Consider the following 15,172-nt stretch of genomic DNA (forward strand, 5'->3'; position numbering starts at 1 on the left):
AGTATAATTAATATACAGTGTTATATTAGTTTCAGGTATGCAATATAAAGATTCAACAATTCTATACATCATTCAGTACTCATCAAGATAAATGTACTCTTAATCTTTTTTATCTATTTCACTCATCTCCCCCCCCCAACTTACCTCCCCTCTGGCAACTACCTGTTTATTTTCTGTATTTAAGAGTCTGATTTTTTTGTTTGTCTCTTTGTTCCTTTGTTCATTAGTTTCGTTTGTTAAATTCCACATATGAGTAAAGTCATACGGTATTTGTCTTTCTCTGACTGACTTAATCACTTAGCATTATACTCTCTAGGTCCATCCATGTTGTTGCAAATGGCAAGATTTTATTCTTTTTTATGGCTAAGTAATATTCCATTGTGTGTATATACCATATCTTATTTATCCATTTATCTATGGATGAATATTTGGGTTGCTTCTGAGACAGGAGAACTAAAGGGATCCCATAAGAAATTGCTTTTTTCTCATTCCTTTCCCTGCTTCTGTTCTTGCTAGGACCTACACATGCCTTATAGAACAGACACTGTATATCCTCCTTGTAAAGGTCAAGGAGTTAATTATTTCTTTGGAAACTTCCAGCACAATATCAAATACAAATATCTAAGCAGTGACCGGGAAGCATCGTCATGAACACTTTCCAAGTGTTTTCCAAGACCACTGACTCACCAAGATCCGTAGCTCCAGGGTATAAGTGACTTATGAAGGACAAACACTTGTCTTTGTTTCTTGCTGCCTGAGAAGACACTTGCACTGGACCACAATCCTCAATAAAAACCCCAGACTTCAATCCAAGCAAAGAGGAGACTCACTCTTCTTTCCTTTCCAAGTCTTCTGAGGCTCTATTTGCATATGTACTCTCTCTATATCTTCAGTAAGTTCTGCTCTCACTTCCTCTCTGTTTGCATTTGATTTCTATCCTGCACAAAGCCAAGAACCCTCTTGGCCGGTTCTGCAGGACACTCCTCTGGGTCCTCAGAACCAGCCAGCATGCATCACTTCCATGTCTTTGCTATTACAAAAAATGCTGCAATAAACATAGGGGTGCATTAAAGTTTTATTTATTTAAGTAATTTCTACACTCCACATGGGGCTTGAATTCACAGCCCCGGGATCAAGAGTTGTATGCTCCTCTGACTGAGTCAGCCAGGCACCCTGATTTTTAATTTTTTGAGGAGCCTCTATACTGTTTTCCACAGTGACTTTACCAACTTGTATTGTCACTAACAGTACAAGAGGGTTCCTTTTTCTTCACATCGTCACCAACACTTGTTATTTCTTGTGTTTTTGATTTTTAGCTGTTCTAACATATAAGGTAATATCTCATTATGGTTTTGATTTGCATTTCCCTGGTGATTACTGATGTTGATCATCATTTCATGTGTCTATTGCCTATCTGCATGTCTTCTTTGGAAAAATGTCTATTCAGCAGAAAAAATATGCAGCCAAGAATACTTTATCCGGCAAGGCTGTCATTCAGAATAGGAGAGATGAGGACTTTCCCAGACAACAAAAACTAAAGGAGTTCATGACCACTAAATCGGCCCCTGCAAGAAATATTAAAGGGGACTCTTTGAGTGGGGGGAAAAAAAGCAACATAGACTAGAAAGGAAGAAAGAAAAATCTCTAGAAATGACTTTACAAATAATACGAAGGCACTAAATTCATATCTATCAATAATCAATCTGAATTTAAATGGACTAAGTGTTCCAATCAAAAGACATAGGGAATCAGAATGGATTAAAACACACACACACACACACACACGTAAGACTCATCCATTTGATGCCTACCAAAGACTCATTTTAGACCCAAAAACACCTCCAGACTAAAAGTGAAGGAGAACCTTCTATCATGCTAATGGACATCAAAAGAAAACTGGAGAAGCCATATTTATATCAGATAAACTAGATTTTAAACCAAACACTATAATAAGAGATGAAGAAGGGCATTATATCATAATAAAGGGGTCTACCGAACAAGATCTAACAATTGTAAATATTTATTCCTCCAACTTGAAAGCACCCAAAAATGTAAATCAATTAATAACAAACATAAAGAAACTCATTGATAATACAGAGTAGTAGGAGACTTTAACACCCCACTCACAACAATGGACAGATCATCTAAACAGAAAATCAACAGGGGAACAATGACTTTGAATGACACACCAGACCAGTTGGACTTAATAGATATATTTAGAGCATTTCATCCTAAAGCAGCAGAATAAACATTCTTTTCAAGTGTACGTGGAACATTCTCCAGGATAGATCACATACTGGGGCACAAATCAGGCCTGAAGTATAAAAAAGATTGAGATCCTACCATGCATATTTTCAGACCACAATGCTATGAAACTTGAATTCAGCCACAAGAAAAAATTTGGAAAGACCACAAATAAATGGAGGTTAAAGTACGTCCTACAAAAGAATGAGTGGGTTAATCAGGAAATCAAAGAAGAAATAAAAAAATACATGGAAGAAAATAAAAATGAAAACACAATAGTCCAGAACTTTTGGGATGCAGCAAAGGCAGTCATAAGAGGGAAATATATAGTAATACAGTAATTCCTCAAGAAGCAGGACAAATCTCAAAATATGCAACCAAACCTTACACCTAAAGAAGCTATAAAATAAACAGCAGGGCACCCAGCAGGCTGTCTGTTGAGCATCCAACTCTTGATTTCAGCTCAGGTCTGATTGCCACAGAAATCAGACAAGAAAAAGAAATAAAAGGCATCCAAATTGGTAACGAAGAAGTAAAACTTTCACTATTTGTAGATGATATGATACTATATATAGAAAACCCAAAAGACTCACCCCCAAAAAACTACTAGAACTGATAAGTGAATTCAGTAAAGTTGCAGGATAAAAAAATTAATATACAGAAATCTATTGCATTTCCATTAACAAACAATAAAGTAGCAGAAAGAGAAATTAAGGAAACAATTCCATTTATGATTGCACATACAAAATAAAATACGTAGGAATAAACTTAACCAAGGAAGTGAAAGATCTGTACTCTGAAGACTATAAAACATTGATGAAAGAAATTGGAGATGACACAAACAAGTGGAAAGATATTCCATACTTATGAATTGGAAGAATATTGTTAACATGTCCATACTACCCAAAGCAATCAAAGATTTAATGCAATTTCTATCAAAATGCCAACATTTTGACTGGAACTAAAGCAAACAATATTAAAATTTGTATGGAGCCACAAAAGATCCACAATCGCCAACACAATCTTGAGAAAGAACAAGGCTGGAGGAAACACTATCCCAGATTTCAAGATATACCACAAAGCTGAGTAATCAAAACAGTATGATATTGGCACAAAAATAGACACATAGATCAATAGAACAGAATAGAGACCCCAGAAATAAACCCATGATTTTATGTGTAATCTGTGATGAAGGAGACAAAAATATACAATGGGGATGGGGTGCCTGGGTGGCTCAGTCAGTTAAGCATCCAACTTAGGCTCAGGTCATGATATCCCAGCTCATTTGCTCAAGCCCCATGTCGGGCTCTGTGCTGATAGCTCAGAGCCTGAAACCTGCTTCAGATTCTATGTCTCCCTCTCTCTCTCTCTGCCCCTTCCTGGCTCACACTCTGACTCTCTCTCTCTCTCTCTCTCTCTCAAAAATAAATAAATATTTAAAAATTTTTTAAATTAAAAAAATATATACAATGGGGAAAAGACAGTCTATTCAACAAATGGTGCTGGGAAAACTGGACAGCTACATATAAAAAATGAAACTATGGGAATGCAAGCTGGTGCAGCCACTCTGGAAAACAGTATGGAGGTTCCTCATTCCTGACTACCCTATGACCCTCCAATTGCACTACTAGGCATTTATCCACGGGATACAGGTGTGCTGTTTCGAAGGGACACATGCACCCCAATGTTTATAGCAGCACTATCAACAATAGCCAAAGTATGGAAAGAGCCCAAATGTCCAATGATGGATGAGTGGATAAAGAAGATGTGGTACATATATACAATGGAGTATTACTCGGCAATCAAAAAAAAAATGAAATCTTGCCATTTGCGACTATGTAGATGGAACTAGAGGGTATTATGCTAAGTGAAATTAGTCAGAGAAAGACTTCACTCACATGAGGACTTTAAGAGACAAAACAGATGAACATAAAGGAAGGGAAACAAAAATAATATAAAACCAGGGAGGGAGACAAAACAGAAGAGACTCATAAATATGGAGAACTGAGGGTTACTGGAGGGGTTGTGGGAGGGGGGATGGGCTAAATGGGTAAGGGGCACTAAGGAATCTACTCCTGAAATCATTGTTGCACTATATGCTAACTAATTTTGATGTAAATTTTAAAAAATAAAAAATAAAATTAAAAAAAAAAGAAACTAGACCACTTTATAACACCACACACAAAAATAAACTAAAAATGGATTAAAGATCTAAATGTGAAACCTGAAACTATAAAAATCCAGAAAAAAAAACACAGGCAATAATTTATCTGACATCAGCCTTAGCAACATTTTTCTAGATATGTCTCCTAAGGCAAAGGAAACAAAATCAAAAATAAACTATGGGAAAGAAAACCATCAACAAAACAAAAGGACAACCTACTGAATGGGGAAAGATATTTGTAAATGATTATGCAACAAGGGGTTAATATCCAAAATATACAAAGAACTTATATACATCAAGGTGCCTGGATGGCTCAGTCAGTTGAGCATAGGACTCTTGATTTCGGCTCAGGCCGTTACCTCATGGTTTGTGAGTTTGGGCCCTGTGTTGGGCTCTGAGTTGACAGCGGGGAGCCTGCTTGGGATTTTCTCTCTCTTCCCCTCCCTGCTTACGCTTGCTCATGCTCTCTCCCTCTCTCTCTCAAAATAAATAAATAAACTTAAAAAAAAAAAGAATTTATACAGCCCAACACCAAGACTAAACCAAAAAAACCCCCACAAAACCACCCAATTAAAAAATGGGCAGAGGACCTGAATAGACATTTTTCCTTTTTTTTCCCCAAATTTTTATTTAAATTTTAGTTAACATATAGTGTAATGTGGGTTTCAGGAGTAGAATTTAGTGGTTCATCACTTATGTATAACACCCAGTGCTCAACACAAGTGCCCTCCTTAATGGCTGTCGCCCATTTACTCATCCCCCACCCCTCTCCCTCCACCAACCCTCAGTTTGTTCTCTTATGGTTTGAGAGTCTCTTATGGTTTGCTTCCCTCTCTTTCTTTTTTCCCCTTCCCTTATGTTCATCTGTTTTCTTAAATTCCACGTATGAGTGAAGTCATATGGTATTTGTCTTTCTCTGACTGACTTATTTTGCTTAGCATAATATCCTCTAGCTCCATCCATGTCATTGCAAATGGCAAGATTTCATTTGTTCTTATGGCTGAGTAATATGCCATTATCTATATCTATATATCTGTATCTGTATCTATATCTATCTAGATATCTAGTTAGGGGTGCATGTACCCCTTTGAATTAGTGTTTTTGTACTAATTGGGTAAATACTTATGAAGGCAATTGCTGGATGGTAGGGTACTTCTATTTTTAACTTTTTGAGGAACTATCATACTGTTTTCTAGAGTGACTGCACCAGTTTGCATTCCCACCAACACTGCAGGAGGGTTCCCTTTCCCCACATCCTTGCCAACACTTGGTGTTTCCTGTGTTGGTAACTTTAGCCATCCTGACAAAGTGTGAGGTAGTTATCTCATTATGGTTTTGATTTGTATTTCTCTGATAATGAGTGATGTTGAGCATCTTTTCATGTGCTGTTGGCCATCTGGATATATTCTTTGGAAAAATGTCTATTCTTGTCTTCAGCCCATTCCTTAACTGGATTATTTGTTTTGTGGATGTTGAGTTTTATAAGTTCCTTATATATTTTGGATACTAATACTTTATCAGATATGTCATTTGTAAATATCTTCTCCCATTCTGTAGGCTGCTTTTTGTTTTGGTGATTGTTTCCTTCACTATACACAAGTTTTTATCTTGATGAAGTCCCAATACTTGATTTTTGCTTCTGCTTCCGTTACCTCTGCAGATGTGTCTAGTAAGAAGTTGCTACAGCTGAGGGTCAAAGAGGTTGCTGCCTGTGTTCTCCTGTAGGATTTTGATGGTTTCCTGTCTCACATTTAGGTCTTTTCATTCATTAAAAAAAATTTTTTTAATGTTTATTTTTGAGAGACAGAGAGCGAGAAAGAGACAGAGCATGAGTGGGGGAGGGGCAGAAAGAGAGGGACACACAGATTCAGAAGCAGGCTTCAGGCTCTGAACTGTCAGCACAGAATCCAATGAGGGGAGGGGAGGTTGGGGGGGAGGGGGCTCAAACTTGAACCACGAGATCACGACCTGAACTGAAGTTGGATGCTTAACTGACTGAGCCACCCAGGTGCCCCTGGTCTTTCATCCATTTTGAATTTATTTTTGTGTATGGTGTAAGAAAGTTGTACAGTTTCATTCTTTTGCATGTTGACATTTGGTTTTCCCAACACCATTTGTTGAAGAAACTTTTTCCCATTGCATATTCTTTCCTGCTTTGTCAAAGATTAATTGACCATATAGTTGTGGGTTTATTTTGTTTCACTGATTTATGTGTCTATTTTTGTGCCAGTACCATACAGTTTTGATCACTACAGCTTTAAAAAAAAAATTAACATTTGTTTTTGAGAGAGAGAGAGAAAGAGAGAGAGAGAGAGAGGGAGTGGGGCAGAGAGAGAGGGAGACATAGAATCCAAAGCAAGCTCCAGGCTCTGAGCTGTCAGCATAGCACCTGATGCGAGGTTCAAACTCATGAACCATGAGATCATGACCTGAGCAGAAGTCAGATAGACACTTAACAAACTGAGCCACCCAGGCACCCTGATCACTACAGCTTTGTAATATAACTTGAAGTCTGGAATCATGAGGTCTCCAGCTTTGCTTTGTTTTTCAAGGTTGCTTTGGCTATTTACGGCCATACAAATTTGTGGTTCCATATAAATTTTAGGATTGTTTCTTTTAGCTCTGTGATAAATGCTGTTGGTATTTTGATAGGGATTGCATTAAATATGTAGATTGCTTTGGGTAGTATAGACATTTTAACAATATTTGTTCTTCTGATCCATGAGCATGGAATGCCTTTCCATTTCTCTGTGTCCTTTTGAATTTCTTTCATCGGTGTTTTATAGTTTTCAGAGTACAGATCTTTTACCTCTTTGGTTAGGTGTATTCCTAGGTATCTTGTGCTTTTTGATGCAATTGTAAATGAGGTTGATTCCTTGATTTCTCTTTCTGCTGCTTCATTATTGGTGTATAGAAATGCAACAAATTTCTGTATGTTAATTTCATATCCTATGACTTTGTTGAATTCCTGTATCAGTTCTAGCAACTTTTTTGAGTCTTTGAGTGTTCTTTATAGAGTATCATGTCATCTGCAAATAGTGAAAGTTTCACTACTTCCTTGCCAATTTGGATGTCTCTTATTTCTTTTTGTTGTCTGATTGTTGAGGGTGGACATTCTTGTCTTGTTCCTGACCATAGAGGAAAAAGCGCTCAGTTTTTCCCCATTGAGGATGGTATTAGCTATGGGTTTTGTATATGGCCTTTATTATTTTGAGGTATGTTCTCTCTAAACCTACTTTGTTGAGTTTTTTTTTTATCATGAATGGATGTTGTACTTTGTCAAATGCTTTTTCTGCATCTATTGACATGATCATATGGTTCTCATCCTTTCTTTTATTAATGTGGTGTATCACTTTGATTGATTTGCAAATATTGAATCACCCTTGCAACTCAGGAATAAATCCCATTTTTAAAAAAAATTTTTTTTAACATTTATTTATTTTTAAGAGACAGAGAGAGACAGAGCATGAGCAGGGTAGGGGCAGAAAGAGAGGGAGACACAGAATCTGAAGCAGGCTCCACGCTCTAAGCTATCAGCGCACAGCCTGATGTGGGGCTCGAACTCACAAACCGTGAGATCATGACCTGAGCCGAAGCCGGATGCTTTAACCGACTGAGCCACCCAGGTGCCCCATGGAATAAATCCCATTTGATTATGGTCAATGATTCTTTTAATGTATTGTTGGATTCAGTTCACTATTATTTTATTGACAATTTTTGCATCCATGTTCATCAGGGATTTGGCCTGTCATTCTCTTTTTTAGTGGAGTTTTTATCTGATTTAGGTATCAGGGTAATGCTGGCCTGAATTTTAGAATGAATTTGGAAGTTTTCCTTCCTTTTCTATTTTTTGGAATAGTTTGAGAAGAACAGATATTAACTCTTCTTTAAATGTTTGGTAGAGTTTGCCCGTGAAGCCATCTGGCCCTAGATGTTTATTTTTCATCTGTATATCTTCTTCAGTAAAGTGTCTGTTCAACTTTTCTGCCTATCTTTAAATTGGATTATTTGTTTTTCTAATTGTTAAGTTTTAAGAGACCTCTGTGTATTTAGGGTACAAGTCCTTTATCAGATATGTGTTTTGCAAATATTTTCTCCAAATTTATGGCCTGTCTTTTCATTCTTAAACAGTGTGTTTTGTAGAGCAGAATTTTTCAATCTGAATAAAATCCAATTTAACAATTTTTTCTTTCCTGGATCATGGTTTTGGTGTTTTATCTAAAGATACATTGCCAAACCCAAGGTCACCTAGAAAACAGGAGTGTTTTCTTCTAGGAGTTTTATATTTTTGCATTTTACATCTGGTTCTATGATTCATTCTGAAATAATTTTTATGAAAAATGTAAGATCTGTGTCTATATTCATTTTTTAATTTTATTTTAGGTGTATTTATTTATTTTGAGAGAGAGAGAGAGAGAGAGAGAGCAAGTGGGGAAGAGGCAAAGAGAGAGAAAATCCCAAGCAGGCTCCACACTCAGCATGGAGCCCAACACGGGGCTCAATCTCATGACTGTGAGATCATGACCTGAGCTGAAATCAAGAGTTAGACACTTAAATGACTTACCCACCCAGGCAATCCCACATTCATTTTTTAAGTATATGAACACGTAATTGTTGTAACACAATTTGTTGAAAAGACTTTTCTTTCTCTATCAAATTGCTTTTACTCCTTTGCCAATGATCAATTGTCTATATTTTTGTAAACCTATTTCTTTGCTCTGTATTCTGTTCTATTGATCTATGTGTCTATTCTTGCACCAATACCGTACTGTCTTGACTACTATAGCTTTACAGTAGATCTTGATAATTTTTTATAGTAGATCTTAATAATAATCATTGTTAGATGATGTGAGTCGTCCAATTTTTTTTTTCTTCTTCAGCAGTATGTTGGCTATTTTAGGTCTTTTGCCTTTCTTTTCTAATTTTTATTTATTATTTATTTTTTAGTAATTTCTACATCCAACGTGGGTCTCGAACTCACAACCTCAAAATCAAGAGTCATATACTCTACCAACTGAGCCAACCAGGTGCCCCTCTTTTGCCTTTCCATATAAACTTTAGAATCACTTTGTCAATATCTACAAAATAGCTTATTGGGATTTTGATTGGGATAATTTTCAATCTATGGATCAGGTTAGGAAGAATTGAACCTTAACAATATTACATCTTCCAATCCCAAACACAGAATATCTCTCCACATGTTTTAGGTCATTTTTATTTCTTTCCTTAGAGTTTTGTAGTTTTTTGATATAGATATATCAAAATATTTGTAGTTTTTGATATAGATACTGTATATATTTTGTTAGATTTATACTTAAGTATTTCAATTTTCATGTTTTTTTTTTAAATTTTTTTAACGTTTATTTATTTTTGAGACAGAGAGAGACAGAGCATGAACGGGGGAGGGTCAGAGAGAGGGAGACACAGAATCGGAAACAGGCTCCAGGCTCTGAGCTGTCAGCACAGAGCCCGACGCGGGGCTTGAACTCACGGACCGCGAGATCGTGACCTGAGCCGAAGTCGGCCGCTCAACCAACTGAGCCACCCAGGCGCCCCCCATGTTATTTTTAATGATACTGTTGTTTTGAATTGCAAATACCCATGTGCATTGTTTGTATATAGGAAAACAATTGACTTTTTATGTTAACTTCCCATCCTTTGAACTTGAGGTGGTACTTGCTTCCAGCACTTTTTGGGTTGATTCTTTGGGATAGTCTATATAGATGATATTGTCATCTGTGAACAAAGACTGTTTTATTTCTCTTTTGTTTCCTTGTCTTAATGTACTAGCTAGTGTTTCCAATACAATGTTAACTATATCTCCATTTAATTTTTCAGTTTAGTCTCTTCAAAAGCCAGATATATTCTGGAGAACACTAGACTACCACAAATGCAAACAAATAGTGGTCTCAACTGCAATTGTGCAAGATATGGTATCTTTGCTAGAGCAAATTAAATGCTTTCAGATACATGATACAGCCATTGCTCTGAAGAATAATTTGTTTTCCAAGCCTATCAAGATAAGCTTGCATATATTTTTAGCCTTGCCCCAGGGTTGTGTTAACTCTTTCCCATCCTCTATCACAGTGTATTCTGAAGGGGTCATTAAAGTATCACATTAGTCCGTTTTACTGATGACATCATGTTAATTCAACTGGAAGAGGAAGAAGTGGCAAGGACGTTGGGGGTTTTGGCAAGACACATGCCTTCCAGAGTGTGGGAAATTAACCCTACAAAGATTCAAGGTCTGGCCATATAAAGTATTCTGGGTCCAAGTAGCCTAGCTACTTGGTTATGCCGAAACAATCCCTCTAGCATAAAAGACAGGACTCCATTTGAGAATCTGATTCCAAGTTACCTGGCAAATGATATGGAGCCTCCCTCTTGTTGTAGCAGGTCAGTCAACCCTAACTAATATCGTAGTAATGTCCATTGAATGCTTACTTTTTTATAATTCTTTTCCTATAATACTGCAAAGGAGGACACTAAGGTACACAACAGTATGATAACTTTTCTGAGGTTCTCCAGCAAGTGACAGAGCTGGGTTTTAAACCCTCACATTCTGCTTCCCAGAACTCACGCTCTTTTTTTTTTTTTTTTAATTTTTTTTAGTTGTTTATTTTTGAGAGAGAGAGGAAGGGGCAGAGAGAGGGAGACACAGAACCCAAAGCAGGCTCCAGGCTCTGAGCTGTCAGCACAAATCTCAATTCGCGACTGTGAGATCATGACCTGAGCTGAAGTCAGACGCTCAACCAACTGAGCCATCCAGATGCCCCAGAACTCACACTCTTAAATCATTATGTGATATTGCCTCTCCAAATCCAAGGTCAAGTCAGTGGCAGAAACAGACTGAGTCTTGGGTTTCCTGAATGCCAAGTTAGTGCTCTTTTCATTCATCCTCTCTCCATTTCTCTAGTGATGGGTAAGTTTTTCCTATTCTCCAGTTAAGGTTGTGTTCTCTATCTGGTGTAGTGGTTAAGAGCTTGGGCTATGGTGTCAGACAGACTTGAGTCTCTGCCACTTCTCAGCAGTGTGTCATTGAGCATATTACATTCTTTGAGTTTTGGTTTCTACACATGTAATAGGATAACAGTAGTATCCATGTCAGTTGATGTAAAGATTAAATAATAAAATATGTATTATGGAAGACAAAACTCTAGGACATAAGCTTTAATAATGTTAACTGACATCATTATTTCTGCCTGGCTTCTGGAGATCTAAAGAGTTTCCCTCTTTCTTTGCCTCACTTTATGCTCTGTTTTGGTTTCCCATTCAGAGTGGGGAAATTTGATTCCTGAGAAGTTCATTTTAAACTGATTACTCAAGCTCAAAACATTGACTAGCAAATTGAAAGAGCACTGTGATTTGCCTTGGTATTGATACCACATAGGGATTTCCTTGAGTCTCATAGTTATTCAATATGTATAGACAGCAGTTGTATACATGATTACATAAAATGGAGGACCATTCATTTGTGCCTCAAGTATCATTTTCACCACGCAATCAGGAAGAAAACAGTTTTTCTTTGAAGGCAGTAGTTCTAATATTGTTATACTTCTTTTACAAAAACAAATCATTTATAACACCTCCTTTATTATCCTGAAATAAAATTCATTAATATAGTAAATCATCTACACATGTAATAAACAATGAAGGTGCTAACTTTAATATAAAAGAGAAATGAAGGGAATGCATTTTATAATAAAATATGTATTTCAATATATCAGTGCTCAGGCTTGACTACATTATGGGATGCGGAGGCAGTTGGATGTTTGCACCCATGCCTAGAATCTTGCAAGTAATTAATAGCTATAAGCGCAGACTTCTAGAGTTGCGTTGAACTGGTGACTTGAATATTGAGAGAACTGTGGCTATCAGTGGTTCTTTTCTGAAATGACGAAAAATACTCTGCAAAATTCCAAACAAACCAAAATACAGCTTTCCTTCATTCTAGAAATACAAGGTGTATTTCTAGAAAATTCAGTATGTTGGAATTTGGGGGAAATGGTATTTATATGAAAAAAATGAAGGTAGGTTGTAGGCTCAGGTAATTATGAACAGGTTTTTCACTGATATATCTGGAGAGACATCACAGTTGTGAGGGACCCAGAATAATTCTTTGGAGTGGATAGCATCCCTGACAACTATCCATTAAATCCCAGCAGTGCTTCTAATCATTATGGTATCTGAAGATTCTCCCTCAGAAGCCAAAATGCTCCTGGAGAAGTTTCACCTGCTTTGAGAACCAGAGCTTTAAAGAAAATGTCATTATTATGTATGTATGTATGTATTTATTTATTTATTTTAAAAATATTTATTTATTTTGAGAGAGAGAGAATGAGCACAAGTGGGGAGGGGCAGAGAGAGAGAGAGAACCCCAAGCAGGCTCCACACTCAGTGGAGAGCCCAATGCGGGTCTCAATCTCACTGTGAGATCATGGCCTGAGCTGAAATCAAGAGTCAGAAGATTAATTGATTGAGCCACCCAGGTGCCCCTTATATATGGTTTTATTATATCAAGGCAGTGACACTCAAAACTTCCCATAATTTTTTTCTTCAATATAATAATTATTTTACAAAATCTATCACTATTTTACAAATAAGGAAACAAGCTCATAGAGATTAAGCCACTTGTCCCTGGTCATGCAGCCATCAAGTGGCAGATGTAAACAGTTCCAACTCTTGGTCTTACCCCTCCCTGTTCACTACACCCCCCCCCCCCATTGGGAATGCATTGGAAAACTATGGCTCCTGGCTTGGGGCTCAACAATGATATGCTAGAACTTCAGCCCCTACCCTTACCTCCATCCCCTGGAAATCCCCTAAATTCTGGTTCCAGGAACTCTACTGAGCTGCCTTGCTGGTGGTATTTGCCTTTCCTCAACCTCTCTCTGAAAGTATCTTCCCCTGCCACCTTCCATGCCTCATTTCCATGGCCTCTGGCTTTCCCAGGGTAGCCTGGCTGAGGTGGCACAAGTGTGTACCCCTTCCCCACCCTCTGTTACTAGGTCATAAAGCAGGATGGACTCTAGTTCCAGTTTCCTGGAGAGTTTCAAGGGGGCAGCAACTGTTTTGTTTGATTGGGTCTTTATTCCAGGTCACTCTCCCTGGGAGTCTGATGTGGGTGGTTGAGACTGGCCTGGAAGTCTCTCTGTCGACCCTCACTTAATAGTGTCCTTCCCTTCCATGTTCCAGTCATGCTAGTATACTCTGTTTCTCTTTCTCCTCCAGGTGAGCCTTTGTTCCAATTGTTTGTATGGGAACTTAAAAAGGGGGCCGTTATTCAGCAGCTCCTTGAGGGGACCTCATATTAGCCTCATGTGGAATAGAGTACAAAATACTCATGAATGTTTGGGATAAAGCTTGTGACTTAGGAAGATTCTTAGCTCCTAGATATTCTTTATGTTCTCTACCCTTTCCCCTTCCCCTTCCCTTCTCCATCCCACCCTCAGACTATCAGAACTATATATTCACTTCCCTGTTATAGGGATATAAGCTAGAGCAGCATATCTTCTATTTGTTAATTAGGTGTGTATGGTAACGACTCCCTGATCTCCCCCAACACCTTCATTCCCACCCCAGACATGTATTCTCAGATGAGGCCTTGCTTTGCCATTCATTCTAGGGTGACTTGCTATGAACCTCAGGGCAGGGTCTGACCTTATTTCATATTTGTATCGTGCTGGAACCAAATACAATACTGGCATTTAGAAAGTGTTCGATAAGCACTAGTTAAACAAATGCATGAATAAATGAATAAATAAAATTCTCACTCTTTTGAGGTCTGAAATGAAAAGCTCTACCTCACCATTAATTAAACACAAATTAAAATAAGGGATGCCTATTACCACCATTTTGATTGGCAAATAGTTTGGAGAGGGTAAAATACAGTGTTAGTATAGTAGAGGCAGCTCTGCCAGAAGATGTACTCTGTAGGCACTCTACAGCACTCAGCAGCCCTGGATGGGGGAGAAGGAATGGCTGGCTGACATTCACAGTAAGACCATGCATTGGTACTGCACTGCTGAGGAGTGATTTGGCAACATGTGCCAATAATGTTTTCATGTTCTTGACTCAACAATTTATCCTAGGGAAACGATGATCGCTTCTCGGCCTTTTGGCTAAGATCAAGTGTAGTGTCCTAGGGAAATGATGAGATATATATTTCCAAAAAATTGTTGATGGAAACATTATTTATAATCAGAAAACTTGGAAATGAGCATACAAAATATGGTACTGATTAAATTAACTATAGCACATCCACACAAAGAATATTTAACGACATAGGAAAAGATTCCATAATGTGTGAAAAAAATATAGTAGCTATAAAACATTGTTGAAAGCAATTTTTTAAAGATATTTATTTTGGAGAGAGTGGAAGCAGGTGAGGGGCAGAGAGAAAGAGACGGGGGGGGGGGTGGTGGGGACAGAGGATCCAAAGTGGGTTCTGCACTGAGAGACTGACAGCAGTTAGCTGGAGTCCAACGTGGGGCTCAAACTCATGAACCATGAGATCATGACCTGAGCCGAAATCCGACACTCAACCGACTGAGTCACCCAGGTGGCCCTGCTGAAAGAAATTTCAAAAGACACAAATAAACAGAAAAACATCTTGTGTTCAGGATTGGAAGATGTAATATTGTTGAAATGTCAATATTATCAAAATTGATAGAGATATAATACAATCCTTATGAAAACGTCAGGGGCATTTTTTTGCAGAAATAGAAAAGTCGCCATAAAATTCAAGCAAAATCTTAAGGGATA

General features: G+C 37.7%; 1 pseudogene; it reads left to right on the plus strand.

Annotated features, from left to right (window-relative positions):
• The first annotated feature begins 14,509 nt into the window (after positions 1-14,509).
• On the plus strand, positions 14,510-14,602 carry LOC124506612 (uncharacterized; annotated as a pseudogene).
• The last annotated feature ends 570 nt before the right edge of the window (positions 14,603-15,172 follow it).

This window comes from Lynx rufus, unplaced genomic scaffold (assembly GCF_022079265.1).
Source record: "Lynx rufus isolate CCGP_SWC_20201006 ecotype Redwood Valley unplaced genomic scaffold, mLynRuf1.p SCAF_9, whole genome shotgun sequence".
Classification (NCBI taxonomy): Eukaryota; Metazoa; Chordata; class Mammalia; order Carnivora; family Felidae; genus Lynx; species Lynx rufus.